At 49.0% G+C, this 13,729-nt stretch overlaps 1 pseudogene; it reads left to right on the top strand.

The window, feature by feature from the left end:
- Positions 1 to 6,694: 6,694 nt before the first annotated feature.
- LOC100355456 (protein ILRUN pseudogene) lies at positions 6,695 to 7,508 on the top strand (annotated as a pseudogene).
- The last annotated feature ends 6,221 nt before the right edge of the window (positions 7,509 to 13,729 follow it).

Raw genomic sequence — 13,729 nt, 5'->3', positions numbered from 1 at the left:
ATCCTATATCAGAGCACAGGTTCTAGTCCTGGCTGTTCCACTTCTGATCTGGCTCCCTGCTAAGGTGCCTGGGAAAGCAACAGAGGATGGCACAAGTATGTGGGAGCCCATGTGGGAGACCAGGTAGAGTTCTAGGATCCTGGCTTTGGCCTGGACCAGCACACAGCCATTGTGGCCATCCAGAAAGTGAACCAGCAAATGAAAGATTCTCTCTCTCTTTCTCTCTCTCTTTCATCACTACTCCCTTCAAGTAAATAAATATTTAAAACATACACACACACACACACACACACACAGTAATTTCCTCCTGATCTATCAGGGACACACCAAGATTCCCAGTGGATAGCTGAAACCAAGAATTGTATGGAACCATGTATATACTATGGTTTTCCTTGAGAATATATACTTATGATGTTTAATCTGTAAATTAGGCATAGTAAATGATTAACAACACCTAATAATAAATTACAACAATTATAATAATATACAGGTCATAATAAGTTAAAATGTGAGTTGCTTATTTCTTGAACTTTCCATGTAATATTTTGGACCATGGTTACTTGTGGTTAACTGAAACTGTAGAAAGAAAAACCATGGATAAAGGGTCAGTACTGTAAGCATGCGCATGTATTATATTTCCATTTCTGTGGGTTACAAAATTGGTAGTGGCTTGGATGGGCAGTTCTGGCTTAGACTCTCTCCTCTCACGAGTTTGCAGGCAGGTGTCTGCTGTCATCCCAAGGCTTTATGAGGACTGGTGGATCCGATCCAAGATGGCTCATTCACATGGCTGACAAATTGGTGCTGGCTGCGCTGGGAGGTTTCAGGTCCTCTCTCCACATGGGCTTCTCCACAGGGCTTCATGAGCATCCTCTGTCTTAAAATATAGGTTTTGTTATTATTACTTAGGTATGGTAAGGCCAACAGATTAGGAGATGACTGCCAATGAAAAGAGTTTATTATATTCACATTCCCAAGAGGAAGGGGCATGGCACATCCCAGGGGACCCAGGAGGGAGCAACAGGGTGTGTCAGGAGGCAGAGGGGTAGGGGGAAATGTGGGTAAGAGCTTTTATTGTGGTTTCTATGGGAAGGAATGAGTAAGGGAGGTGGTAACCAGGCTTGCCATTGGCTGGTTTGAACGATCTCAACAGGCTCTGGGCAATGGGCTGGCCCCAGTTGTCTAGTACTTGGCCCCAGGGTGACTAGAGCAGAAGGTAGATGGTGGTGGTGAGGGAGGTGGCCTCTGGATTGGTTGGTTTGCAGCTGGAAAGGGCCCTCACAGAACGATTGCTCACTATCTCTAGGGATTGACTAGCCCTAAGAGGAGCAGTCCCTCCAGGGTTAGCAAGGTCTCAGTTGTAAAAGCACCAGAATAAAAAATAAAAGACATGATTAATACGTCCTCATGATATAGTTCTGACTTTGCCCAGAGTAAAAAATCCAAGAAAGCAGTAAAGAAGCAGCAATTACGATCTGGATTTAGAAGTCACATACCGGGGCTGGCACCATGGCGCAGTAGGTTAATCCTCTGCCTGCACTTCCGCCACATGGGCGCTGGTTCTAGCCCCGGCTGCTCCTCTTCCAATCCAGCTCTCTGCTATGCCCTGGGAAAGCAGTGGAAGATGACCCTACGTCCTTGAGCTCCTGTACCTGCATAGGAGACCGGGAAAAAGCACCTGGCTCCTGGCTTCGGATGGGCACAGTTCTGGCTGTTGCGTCTATTTGGAGAGTGAACCAACAGAAGGAAGACCTATCTCTCTGTCTCTCTCTGACTGTAACTCTACCTCTCAAATAAGTAAATAAATAAAAAAAAAAGTTACATACCATCCCTTCTGGCAGTACTCTACACAGACTACATAAGGGTGTGGAAACTAAGAGGTGAGGCTCACTGGGGACCATCTTGGAGGCTGGGAAGTTCCATTTGGTGGATTTCTTAACCTCTGTGTATCAGTTTCTTTACCTGAAAAACATGGCAATACTATTGGGTTAGTCAGACACAATGTTCTGTTGCAACCAACAGAAAATGACTCTGGCTTGCCTGGGTAAACAGCAGCTTCTGGAAGAATTTTAGGCAATTCACACAATAAAGAGGAAGGCTGTCTAAATCAGGTGCAGAGGCCGCGCAGAAACCAAGGGAAGCCAGGGAGCAAGAAAAATCACGCAAGGTGAAAGCTGCAGGATTGTTCTGGTAAGGAAATTGATGTTGACTTTACCTCCACTGGACAGCAGGTGTTGTTGCAGAGCTAAACTCTCAGCACCACCTCTGCTGCTGAGTTACCGACACGTGCCTCTGGGCCCTGAAGCCTCCACAGAACCCAGGAATAGGAAGAGGATCAGGTACCTTATGCTTCCAAGAGTCTAACAAATGTCCACTACATATAGTGGCCTTCTAGGACTCTCATGAGGATTTAACAAAAGTGTGTGAGCACCCTCTTTGGAAAATGAATGCGTATTAACCATTGGCTATTTCAGAGAAAACAGTCACCTAGGGATGGAATAGTTTGGAGATCACATGTTGGGAATGGGATCCTCGTACATCCTGAAGCATTCTCATAACATTGCCAGACACCATGGTCATTTAAAACTACAACCTCCCCAATCTTTTTTTTTTTAAAGATTTATTTATTTACTTGAGAGAGAGGGAGAGTTACAGAGAGAGAGAGAGAGACAGAGAGACAGAGAGAGAGAGAGAGACAGAGAGACAGAGAGACAGAGAGACAGAGAGAGAAGTCTTCCATTCACTGGTTCAAATGGCCGCAATGGCTGGAGCTGAGCAGATCCAAAGCCATGAACCAGGAGCTTCTTCCCTGTCTTCTACTTGGGTGCAGAAGCCCAAACACTTGGACCATCTTCCATTGCTTTCCCAGGCCATCAGCAGGGAGCTGAATCATAAATGGAGCAGCTGGGATTCGAACCAGCGCCTATATGAAATGCCAGAGCCACAGGCAGATGCTTAACCTACTATGCCACACTATTGGCCCCATCCCCAGTCTTGTAAATGCATGTGCAAACTCTTAGATTGCAGAGATATAAACAAGTCTTATTTATACTCTGGTTTAGTTGCTTTATGACCAGAGTTGGAGGCAACTCACAGGGAAGTATCTCAGAAAAACTAAAGGGAAACCTTCCCATAAAAATTGCAATGTCCCTTGGTACTCTACATGAACCAGGATCAACCACACCCTTTGAGTGCTGGCAGCTCCCACTTGCATCTTTACTATCTTCACTTCTATATCTGTGAGACTTTGAAGACACAGCAGGACACTTCCTCCCACAGAAACCATGCTTTGTTAGCTGTGGATATGGGCCTTGTTGCCCAAACTCAACTATTTGTTTTTTAATATATTTAAATTTTTTTTCCATTCTTATTTGAGAGGGAGGCAGACAGAAAGAGGGAAGAAGAGAGCTTTTCCATCTATTGGTTCACTCTCCAAATGCCTGCATTGCCAGGGCTGGGCCAGGCTAAAGCCAGGAACCTGGAACTTGGGTTTGAAACCTATTTATTTGTTTATTTGAGAGGCAGAAAGACAGAGAGCTCCCCTCTGCTAGTTCACTCCTCAGAATGGCCAAGACTGGGCCAGAGCCAAAGCTGAGAGCCAGAAACTCAACTCAAGTCTCCAGTGTAGATGGCACAAACCCAATAACCCAATAACTTGAGCCTTTCCCAAGTGCTCATTAGTAGGAAGCTGGAATCAGGAACTGGAGACAGGAATTGAACTCAGGCACTCCAATATATGTTGCAGGTATCATAACCAGTATCTTAACTGCTAGGCTAAGTGCCCACCCCTGCCTTGGGTTTAAATTCACTGAAGGTTGACAGGTGTGACCTAGGTCAAACATTCAGAAACTCAAGTGTATTCAAGGACCACCAGGAGGACTTGCTGAAACACGTCACTGGGCCTGACCTCTGGAGTCCATATTCAGTAAAGTTTGTGATGAAGCCTCAGGATGTGCACTTCTAGTAAGTTCCTTGGTGGTATGGAGACTTCTGGTCTGGGGGCTACACTTTGAGATCCATTGAATTTGGTGACTTGGCAAAAACTTGGCCACAGGAACTTAACTGCAGGGCAGTTTGTTTCTCACATGCTCTGAAAGAGCCTAGAGGCTGCCTCAAGAATGGCAAATGACTTCCTGTCATCAGGTGCCTACGCTCTTGCAAACTAGTGCCCTGCCTTTCTTGGTAAATGGCCTTTGCCCTCATGGTCACAAGATGGCTGCTGGACCTCCACATGGGGCCTCTGCACTGTGGGCAGGAAGAAGAAAGATGAAGAAACGCATGTGTGAACTTTTCTGAGAGCGTCTCCGCAGACTTCTGTTCCCATCTCATTGGCCAGAATCATGTCACACGACCACACCTAACTTCAAAGGAGTCTGAGAAATTGAGTACATTTAGCTTTGCACTCACTGACTCAACTAAAGTGGGTTCTGCTAATGAGGAAGCAAGAGAGAACGGCTGATAACCGATGGCTCTGTGCCGGCACTCACCTGCTCAACTCCCAGAGGATCCCACACTGCACGATCAGGTCAAGTGCACTCACAGTGCTAAGCAAACCACACAGAAAAGAAAAGACATGGAAGGACTGTCCACACCAGCCTTTCTTGCTGCGTGTATATGGGTGTTACATGAAAAGGGCAAACTCTGGCTTAGTACGTGTTTCTCTATTACAGAATTCCCAAGAAGTTTTATTAAGCTTGGGTGTACAACTTCCCAAGGCAGGGATAACCATGCTGCATTCCCCAAGCTTATCTGAGCACAGAAGCCGATTAAACATGTTCCTGGAGTTTGTCACTGAACTAAGTTCTCCAGGACTTTCTGCAGGAAGCCTCAGCATATAATATGTCAACTCTAGGAATGTCTCAGAGCTCCAAAACAAAGAAAAAAAAACAAGTTGTTCTACTTTTTAATTTTGGTTCTGAAGGGGAAGGAAGTGATAAATAGAGCACATGGTGGTCAAGGCCTACATGTGGTACTCGTCTTTTGTCTTCCATCTAGTAACTGTGTGAACTTGACAAGCCCATTGGCCTCTCTGGAGTGTCCTGTTCTTATTTATAAAATGTGATCTATAAGCAGTCACAAGGCACATGCTAACAAATAGCTCCTGGAAAAGTCAAGCAGGGATATCTGGAAAGATCTTTGCTAATGGAAGATAAGGGAAATGAAACATTTAAGATGAAATCAAGAATACTTTCTAGAGGAGAAAAAGACACATTCATGAATATGAAGAATGGAAAAATATGGATTTCATTCATTTCTTCTGTGCAGTAATAAATGACCACAAACTTGGTGGTTTAAAAAGACAATGACAGGCCGGTGTCGTGGCTCACTAGGCTAATCCTCCGCCTGTTTTGCCAGCACCCCGGATTCTAGTCCTGGTCAGGGTGCCGGTTCTATCCCGGTTGCCCCTCTTCCAGTCCAGCTCTCTGCTGTGGCCCAGGAAGGCAGTGGAGGATGGCCCAAGTGCTTGGGCCCTGCACCCACATGGGAGACCAGGAGGTAGCACCTGGCTTCTGGCTTTGGATCGGCGCAGCATGCCTGCCTTAGTGACCATTTCAGGGGTGAACCAACCTTTCTCTTCTCTCTCTCTCTCTCACTGTCTAAACTCTGCCTGTCCAAAAAAAGAATAAAAAAGACAATGACAGATGTGTTATCTTAAGAACTCTGGAAGTCAGAAGTCCAACTGGAGTCTCATTGGTCTCAAACCATTGCAATGTCTCAAACCTGAGTCTCATTGATCTCAAATTCATTGGCTGCACTCTGTTCTGGGGACCCCAGGGGAGAATCTCCAGCTCTTTCCAGTTTCTAGAGGCAGCCCACATTCCTTGGCTACTGGACCCCTTCCTGCATCTTCACAGCCAACAATAGTTGTTTGTCTGCAACCTGTCTTCCATGGTCACATCCAGCTCTGACACATCTGGGAAAGGGTCTCTTCCCACCCTTTAAAAAAAGATTTCTATTAGAAATGCAGAGTAATTAGAGAGAGAGAGGGAGATGCACACACACACACACACACACAGAGACAGAGACAGAGACAGAGAATCTTTCTTCTGCTGGTTCATTCTCCAGATGGCCACAACAGCCAGCACTGGGCCAGGCTGAAGACAGGAGCCAGGGGCTTCATCCAGGTCTCCCATGTGTGTGGCAGGGGCCCAAGTACTTTGGGTCCTCTTCCACTGCTTTCCCAGGCTATTAGCAGGGAGCCGGATCAGAAGTGGAGCAGCTGGGACATGAACCAGTGCCCATATGGGATGCCCGCATTGCAGGAGGTAGCTTAATGCACTATGCCACAATGCCAACCCCAAGGTTCTCCCTTTGTAAAGACCCATGGGGTTACATTGGGTTCCCCTGCATAATCCGGGATACTCTCCCTGTCTTGTCACATCTACACAGTCCTCTCCACTATGCAAGGAATTGTATTTACAAATTTTGGGAACGGAGGTGGAGGCGACAGCAAAGCGAGAGGCGGTGTCGATGCTGGGGGGGGGGTGGGAGGAGAGGAGGGAGTGTGAGAGTGAGTGAGTGGCTGAGTGGGTTTACCCCACGAGGCAGTGAGAGGCCCGGGGCCTACTTCAAAGGAGTGGGGTTACAGCACCTGCCACCAACAGTCTCCTCCCAGTCCCTGGGCCAGGCCCTGCAGCCGTGGTGGCGGCAGCTCAGTTGTAAGGAGGTCAGGAAGTGAGTGTCCGGCCCCACCATGGAGGTCATGGACGTGGACCTGGACCTCGAGCTGATGCCCAGCTGGCTGGGCAACACCAACAGGGACTGTTCATCTCCGAGTTCCAGAGGCTGCGGCTTCTTCCTGGAAATGACCACCTGGAACCTGCAAGCAGCAATTGAAGCCTATTATGACTTTGAAAGCCCAAGTATCAGTGTGCCCTCCATGTCCTTTGTCGAAGATGTCACCATAGGAGCAGGGGAGTCAATTCCTCCTGATACTCAGTTTATAAAAACAGGGGAATCCAGAATCCTGGGGCAGAGGCCTGGCCTCCCGGGGTTTATCTCAAGTATGTGGGGGGAGACCAATCTGGACACGTGAACATGGTGACAGTGAGATCGCTAGAGCGCCAAGAGACTGCAGATGTCAGCGGCCAGGTGTGCAGCCCCAAGCAGACAGGAATGTATCAGGGAGAGTGGGGACAAGCACTGCTACAGGGCTCTACTATGGCGATGTCATCTGGGTGATACTCAGGGTGGAGGTGGGTGGACTTTTAGGAGTAACACAGCAGCTGTCATCTTTTGAAACAGAGTTCAACACACAGCCGCATTGCAAGGTAGAAGGAAGCTCCAACCCATTTGCCTCTCCCCAAAGGAGCCAACAAATCAAATGAGAACAACTTAAAAGACCCTGGGTGTTCCGAGTTCGACTCGATCAGCAAAAACACTTGACCAAACCGAGCAAAATCAGAATAGACTCTGTAAATCTCTCCCCCAGCAGTCACGCGAACAACTTAATAGTAGTGACTTACAGTCAGGGGCCCCACGGGCCTTCCCCCTTCAGCCAGTCTTAAACGGGCATCAGCAAGAAGAAAAAATAACAAAAGACAGAAGGCCTGACTTTGGAGGATTGCAGACCATGTAGCACAGATCCCTGGCTGTGCCCCTCATCCTGGAAGAAGAGGAGGAAGCAGAACAGACCAATTTTGAGTAAACGCAGTATGCATGTGTGAGTGAAACCATGCAGCCACTTTGAGTTTTGTTCATTAGGTGTCAGCCCAACAAGTCATTAGGTCACCCAGGAAGGAGAAAAGTGTTTAAAGGGGGGGTGTGTGTGCCATCTTTCTAAACAAAAATTATTTTGCCTACAGAGAGGTTGTAGTTTTGAGCACCTGTTAATTTTTCCCCTTTCCCACTTTTATTTTTTAAATAAGGGATAACGTACTCTTCATAGAATAGTGCTTGCTCTGGATATGTGCAGGGTGAAAACCGTGTCGCATGTTTGGGACTGCAGAGTCGATCCCGATTGAGCGTGGCTGCCATGCCGCGTGGCTCCGGAAGTCTGACCCCTTCTGTTTCTCATGGCATCCGCCAATGAGTTATCACCCTTCCTCCTCCTTCTCTTTAAACTTCTGTAATTTACACCTTTGACATTTGTATTCAGCAACCCTGAGGCGTGTTAGCATCAGAACCTCTCTGAAGCCCAGACTCCCCTGTGTGGCCAGCAGAGGAAGCCTCAAGGACAGCTCTTGGGTGGCGTGGGGTTGCTGAGGCTGAGAGGCGTCCTTCTGCACACACTTGCAACAGTTCAGATGGATTTCTTTCCATGTTTCTCTTGGCAGAGCTGTGCTGCCCTGCCTACTGCTCTTCTGGGCTCTTCACACAGTGGCTCCCCACTCACTCTGGGAAGAGGGCCCCTGTGCTGTCCATGCGCGGGCTACGTGCACGCACTTGGTGTCGGTGCAGCTCACCAGCAGGTGTCCCGTGGTTCTCTGTTGTCACACAACTCCTTTCCCTGTGTCCCCTCCAGTTAGCCTGTTAGTGAAGGCTGAGCTGATAGAAGCACGGAAACACAGCCCCAGGTGGGGACTATGTCACAGATGGGCCTCAGTCACTGCCTACTTGATCTTGGAAACCACATTTAGGTGGAAATTAGAGGACCTCCCTGCCCCTGCAGCCCACCCCTGCAGGATGCTCAGTTGTTGGAGAGGAGCTGGGCATGGGCAGCCCCTCTGGAGCCGAGGCTGCTGTGGCTGCTGCTCTCTCCGGGGCTGGCGGCCTCACTGACCCCTGTGGCTTCCAAGCGGGTTGAGCTGTGGCTCTCTCCAGGAAGCTTGAGCCAGGCTAGAACAGCTGTCTGCCAAAGATACAAGAATATGCAAAGTCCCTCACCCCCTCCTTTGAGTCTTGGTTTGAGAGTTGGAAACGTATTTAGGGTGTATCTGCAGGTCACCTGCTTATTACCACACCCCCATCCAGACCGAGGGGTGTGAGACTAGCAGGGAGATCAGGTAATGATGGCTGCAAGGGGTCGTAGAGCCTGGGTGTGGACGAGGGTCTGCTTGCTTGCCTGTCTCTGGGTGTCCGAGTTCCAAAAAATGTGTGGTGTTTGCTCCTCCTCATTCTCTTCTGAGACTATTTTTTAAAGATTTATTTATTTATTTATTTGAAAGTCAGAGTTACACAGAGAGGAGAGCAGAGAGAAAGGTCTTCCATCCGATGGTTCACTCCTCAATTGGCCGTAATGGCTGGAGCTGCGCCAATCGGAAGCCAGGAGCCAGGAGCCAGTGTCGCTCCCCGTCTTCGTGGAAGAACGACACAGGACCCTGCGCTGTTCTTTCGTCTGCTCGGCCCTCCCCGGGTTTGCTGCTGGTTCTTCCCGGGTTGGCTCCCGACACTTCCACCTCCGTGGAAGGGCGGTTCCCCCTGCCACATTCCCCACTTCCGCAGGGGAGCGGCACACCGCCGGCCGGCTCTCTCGGGGGTTGCACAGGTGTTCCTTCAGATAGATGTTCCTGGTGCATGTTGTCGCTCTCCTCCTTTATAGTCCTCTTCCACCAATCCCAACTCTGCTACCCACACGCCGAGTACACTGCTCTCCTCCAATCAGGAGCAGGTCCCACAGTTTATTGGTTGAACTGGAGGCAGCTGTGTAGAAGCTGTTTCCCTTCTCAGCGCCATATTGTGGGAAAGCAGATGCATAGAATAAGTCTTAATTCCAGTAACTTAGTCTAGTCCGAGTTGCTCCCAGTTGCTCCCCACAGCCAGGAGCTTCTTCTGGGTCTCCCACGCAGGTGCAGGGGTCCAGGGACTTGGGCCATCTTCTACTGCTTTCCCAGGCCATAGCAGAAAGCTGGATTGGAAGAAGAGCAGCCGGGACTAGAACCGATGCCCATATGGGATGCTGGCACTGCAGGCCAGGGCTTTAACCTGCTGTGCCACAGCGCCAACCCCAAGACTGTTTTTTTTTTTTAAAGTTTAATTGTGGAAGAAAAAGCTTGTATGAATCTCCCCCTTCATCTTCATACATCTGTCAGAAAGGCAAAGAGGGAATATCCACCCACGAGGGCAGTACAGCTGGGTCTGGGGCTAGAGGAGGGCTTCCCTGGAGCACCTGCTTTCTATGTACTCGTGAGGGCCCCCTCCCTAGCAGAGCAGAGGGAGCCCCTGTTGGTGCTCATGCCCTGGGGCTCAGCATGGCTTTTTGTCTGAGAGCCCTCTTAGGCCCAGCCGCTGCTGCTGCTGGTGCCAATCTTCTGAGACATTGCCACTCGGGAGCCCACGCGTGCCCAGCCATCCTTCCCTCTTGATAACCTTGAAGCAGCACATCATTTAGCTGCCCCTGGCAGGATCGTGGGGGGTTTCACAGCCCCTGCTTTCCTGGGTTCCCATCTGACCCACACAAGGTGCCCCTCGATTTGCCACCAGGACCTTCGTTGTCCACCTGCCAGAGTGGGGTCCTGCTGCTCCTCCTGCTTGTAGGCTACCTCACCTGGTAAGTTAAGTGTCCCACATTCCTTGGCTTCCTTCCCAAGGTCAAGCCGTTTTTGTGTACATCCTTGGAAAAGTGGGTTCTGCAGAGAGCCAGAGCAAGTGCAAGCCGTGGCGTGGGGCAGAAGAGGGTACGTGACTTCCCCAGGCCCAGGAAGGCCTCAATACCGGTCATTGTCTTCCCCTCACTGGTGTGGGTTCTGAGCAATGCCTAGGGCCCCTCTCCTCCCCTGCCTGGAGGGTCGGTAGAGGCTGCCTCTCAGCCGCAGTAGTCCTGCTCCTCTTAGAGTCTTTCCCAAGTGGCGGCCACCTCTGGACAGGAGCACGATGTGTGGCGTCCAGGAAGTGAGGCAGGCCCATCCTTAGGTCATCAGGTCTGAGGCCAGATGGGGAGGCGGAGGGACTCTGGCTTGGGAGGAACCCGGCTGTGTGCATGGAGTGAGCTGTTTGTGCTGTGTGGGTTGTGTGCACAGGTGCATGCCTTTTTTTTTCTTTTTCCCACAGGAACAATTGAATTTGGGGCATTTTTCTACCAGAAACAGCCAGCCTTCTCCCACTGGCTGTCACCTAAAGCCCATCAAAGTCACATCCAGCCTAGAGAGAACCTTAGTCACCAACTCCATTGGTGTGGCCTGAAGATGGCCCAGGTGGGAAGTGGGCGTGAGAACAAAGAGATCCCCGAATTCACGGTGAGCCCCAGCAGGAGAGCATGGTAGGGCGGTGAGGGCTCGGACACACACACTGGCTCCCCTCCCTGCCCTGCGTTTCCCGTCCCTCGTTTCCTGGATGAATGGGGAGCAGCAGTGGTTGCCCCTTCCAGGACAGTGGTGTGTGGAGCACACAAGCTGGGTGGGTGTTTGTGGCAGGGCCTCATGGTGCCTCGGATGAGAAGATGAGGAGGTTTTTCCTTACTGTATAAATGAATATTTGTGTGATTGAATTAACATACACACACATTTCTGGGAATGAGGACGTGGAGGTTTTGGGATGGATGGCATTGTTCTGTTTACCCTATGGATAAAGTCTAAAGAACTATTGATGGTGTTGAGAAACCAGAAGATGTCACAAAAGTTGAAATAATTAGGCTTCAGATGGGAAGCAAGATGCACAAAGAGATAGAAGGGTTGACTTTTTAATTTTTTTAATTTTTTTTCAAGTATCACAATGTTTATTGATAGATACAAGTATATAAAATCAGGGCATGAACATGACTTGTTAAATTAAGTAGACTTATTTTCAATACTATAATAAGAGGGACCAATTGAAATTCTCACCATTTGTTTCACACCCACAAAAACCACTTCAAGGGCATTAACGATCTCTCAAAACTGATCAGTTTTGTGCAAGTAAACCATGTTTCTTTTAAAAAGACTTGTGCACTTGCCCAGGCTCAAGGATATTAAAATCCAGCACATAAAGCCTATGACTAGAGGTAGAAATACAGGCAATATACTATTACGGCAACAACCATCAATTACAGTTAAGAATTTTTCTGTAACAACCAAATGGATAATCAAATATTGCAACAACTCAAGTATTACTGAGCAAAGTGCATTTCTACAGTATTCAGTGTTGCTATTCAGGTTTTTTAGCTAACTTAAAACAGCCTATGGTAACTGGCAGCAAAGAAGAGAACAGATACATTACAAGAACAAAAATAGGACACCACTAGTCAACAGCGTTAGGAACATCTTAATCTTTAGTGAAAGGGAGCAAAGAGCAAATGTTTAGTTTGGGGATGTCTTTTTCTGTTTCATAACAAACAAAACAGAACTCAGCGCCTAAAACCGCACACTTTGAAAGGTAAGAATGTATTACCATGAACTACATTGGCCCTTCGGGGCCTCACTTGACTTTCAGGGATAGGAGGTACAAGGCAAAGCCACAGGAATGGCCTGAGGTCATCTCAGAACCCAGACAATGTTTTAAAGAACTTAATGTGAACTTGGAGACTTAAAGAACTTATTGTGAACTCAGAGAGGCGAGGGCAGCCTCATCTATGTTCAGCGGCTTCAGGGATGTGGAGCAAAAAGGAACATGACATCTACAGCTAGGATAAGAGTAGATTCAATATTAGAGATGGGGACGCATCAACCCCAAGCATCAATAAAAAGTGAGAGCCAGATCCAGGAACAGGGATGCAAGTGAAGGGCTTGCAGCAGGGATCTCTCCGTTTGGGCTCTGTTGGCATCTGGACGAGAGGATTCTCTGTTGTGTGGGTCCGTCCTGTGCAATGGAGGAAGGCTAGCAGCATCCTTGGACTGCACCCATCAGATGTCAATAGCTACCCTTTCCCAGTTAGTTACAACCAAAAATGTCCCCAGGCATTGTCAAATAGCCAGGGCTGGGGAGAGAGTTGAGAACCACTGGTATAAGACTGAAAGGAGCAGGCAAGGGGAAGCAGCAAACCAGAAGGTGGAGCCCACGAGCCTGGAGAGATTCTCGGACAACAAGGATGCAAGGAGTTTTCCATGGTCTTTTGCTGGAGCTGGCCAGCTGGCAGGGAGCCACCAAGAGTGTTCCAACTGGTTTGCATGTTGGTCTCTAACTTGGCCAAGACAGGCTCTCGGTCAGGAGAACTCAAGTAAAATTTGTTCAGGGACTGCTCTCTGGCTGCTATCCATTTGTTATGAAAGCATTGTTTTTTTTTTTTTTTTTTTTTTTTTTTTTTTTTACAGGCAGAGTGGACAGTGAGAGAGAGAGAGACAGAGAGAAAGGTCTTCCTTTGCCGTTGGTTCACCCTCCAATGGCTGCTGCGGCCAGCGCGCTGCAGCCGGCACACCGCGCTGATCCGATGGTAGGAGCCAGGTACTTATCCTGGTCTCCCATGGGGTGCAGGGCCCAAGGACTTGGGCCATCCTCCACTGCACTCCCTGGCCACAGCAGAGAGCTGGCCTGGAAGAGGGGCAACCAGGACAGAATCCGGCGCCCCGACCGGGACTAGAACCCGGTGTGCCGGCGCCACAAGGCGGAGGATTAGCCTAGTGAGCCACGGCGCTGGCCGAAAACATTGGTCTTAAATGGCGATTCATCGAGCATTTGCAGTATATCTTACATGGTCATTCCGGGTCATCTAGGTTAACTGCCTGTCCTCTTGACCTCTGATTAGTGAGGAGGGAGCAAAGGAGGACACTGGCGCGACTTGGATGTAAGCAGGGCCCCTTCCAGCCAACACAGATGCTTTTTTGTGAATTAGAAAAGACGCGCCCTTGGGTGGATGAATGAGGAAAGAACATCTCCCTAGGGGCGAGTCATGAACAGAGCTAGAACTGATGATGCTTTATGTTCATGCCTGGCGGGGAAC

Source organism: Oryctolagus cuniculus, chromosome 5 (assembly GCF_051225735.1).
Source record: "Oryctolagus cuniculus isolate XC-2025 breed Fujian yellow rabbit chromosome 5, ASM5122573v1, whole genome shotgun sequence".
NCBI lineage: Eukaryota > Metazoa > Chordata > Mammalia > Lagomorpha > Leporidae > Oryctolagus > Oryctolagus cuniculus.
This window is presented reverse-complemented; position numbering and strand designations above follow the sequence as displayed.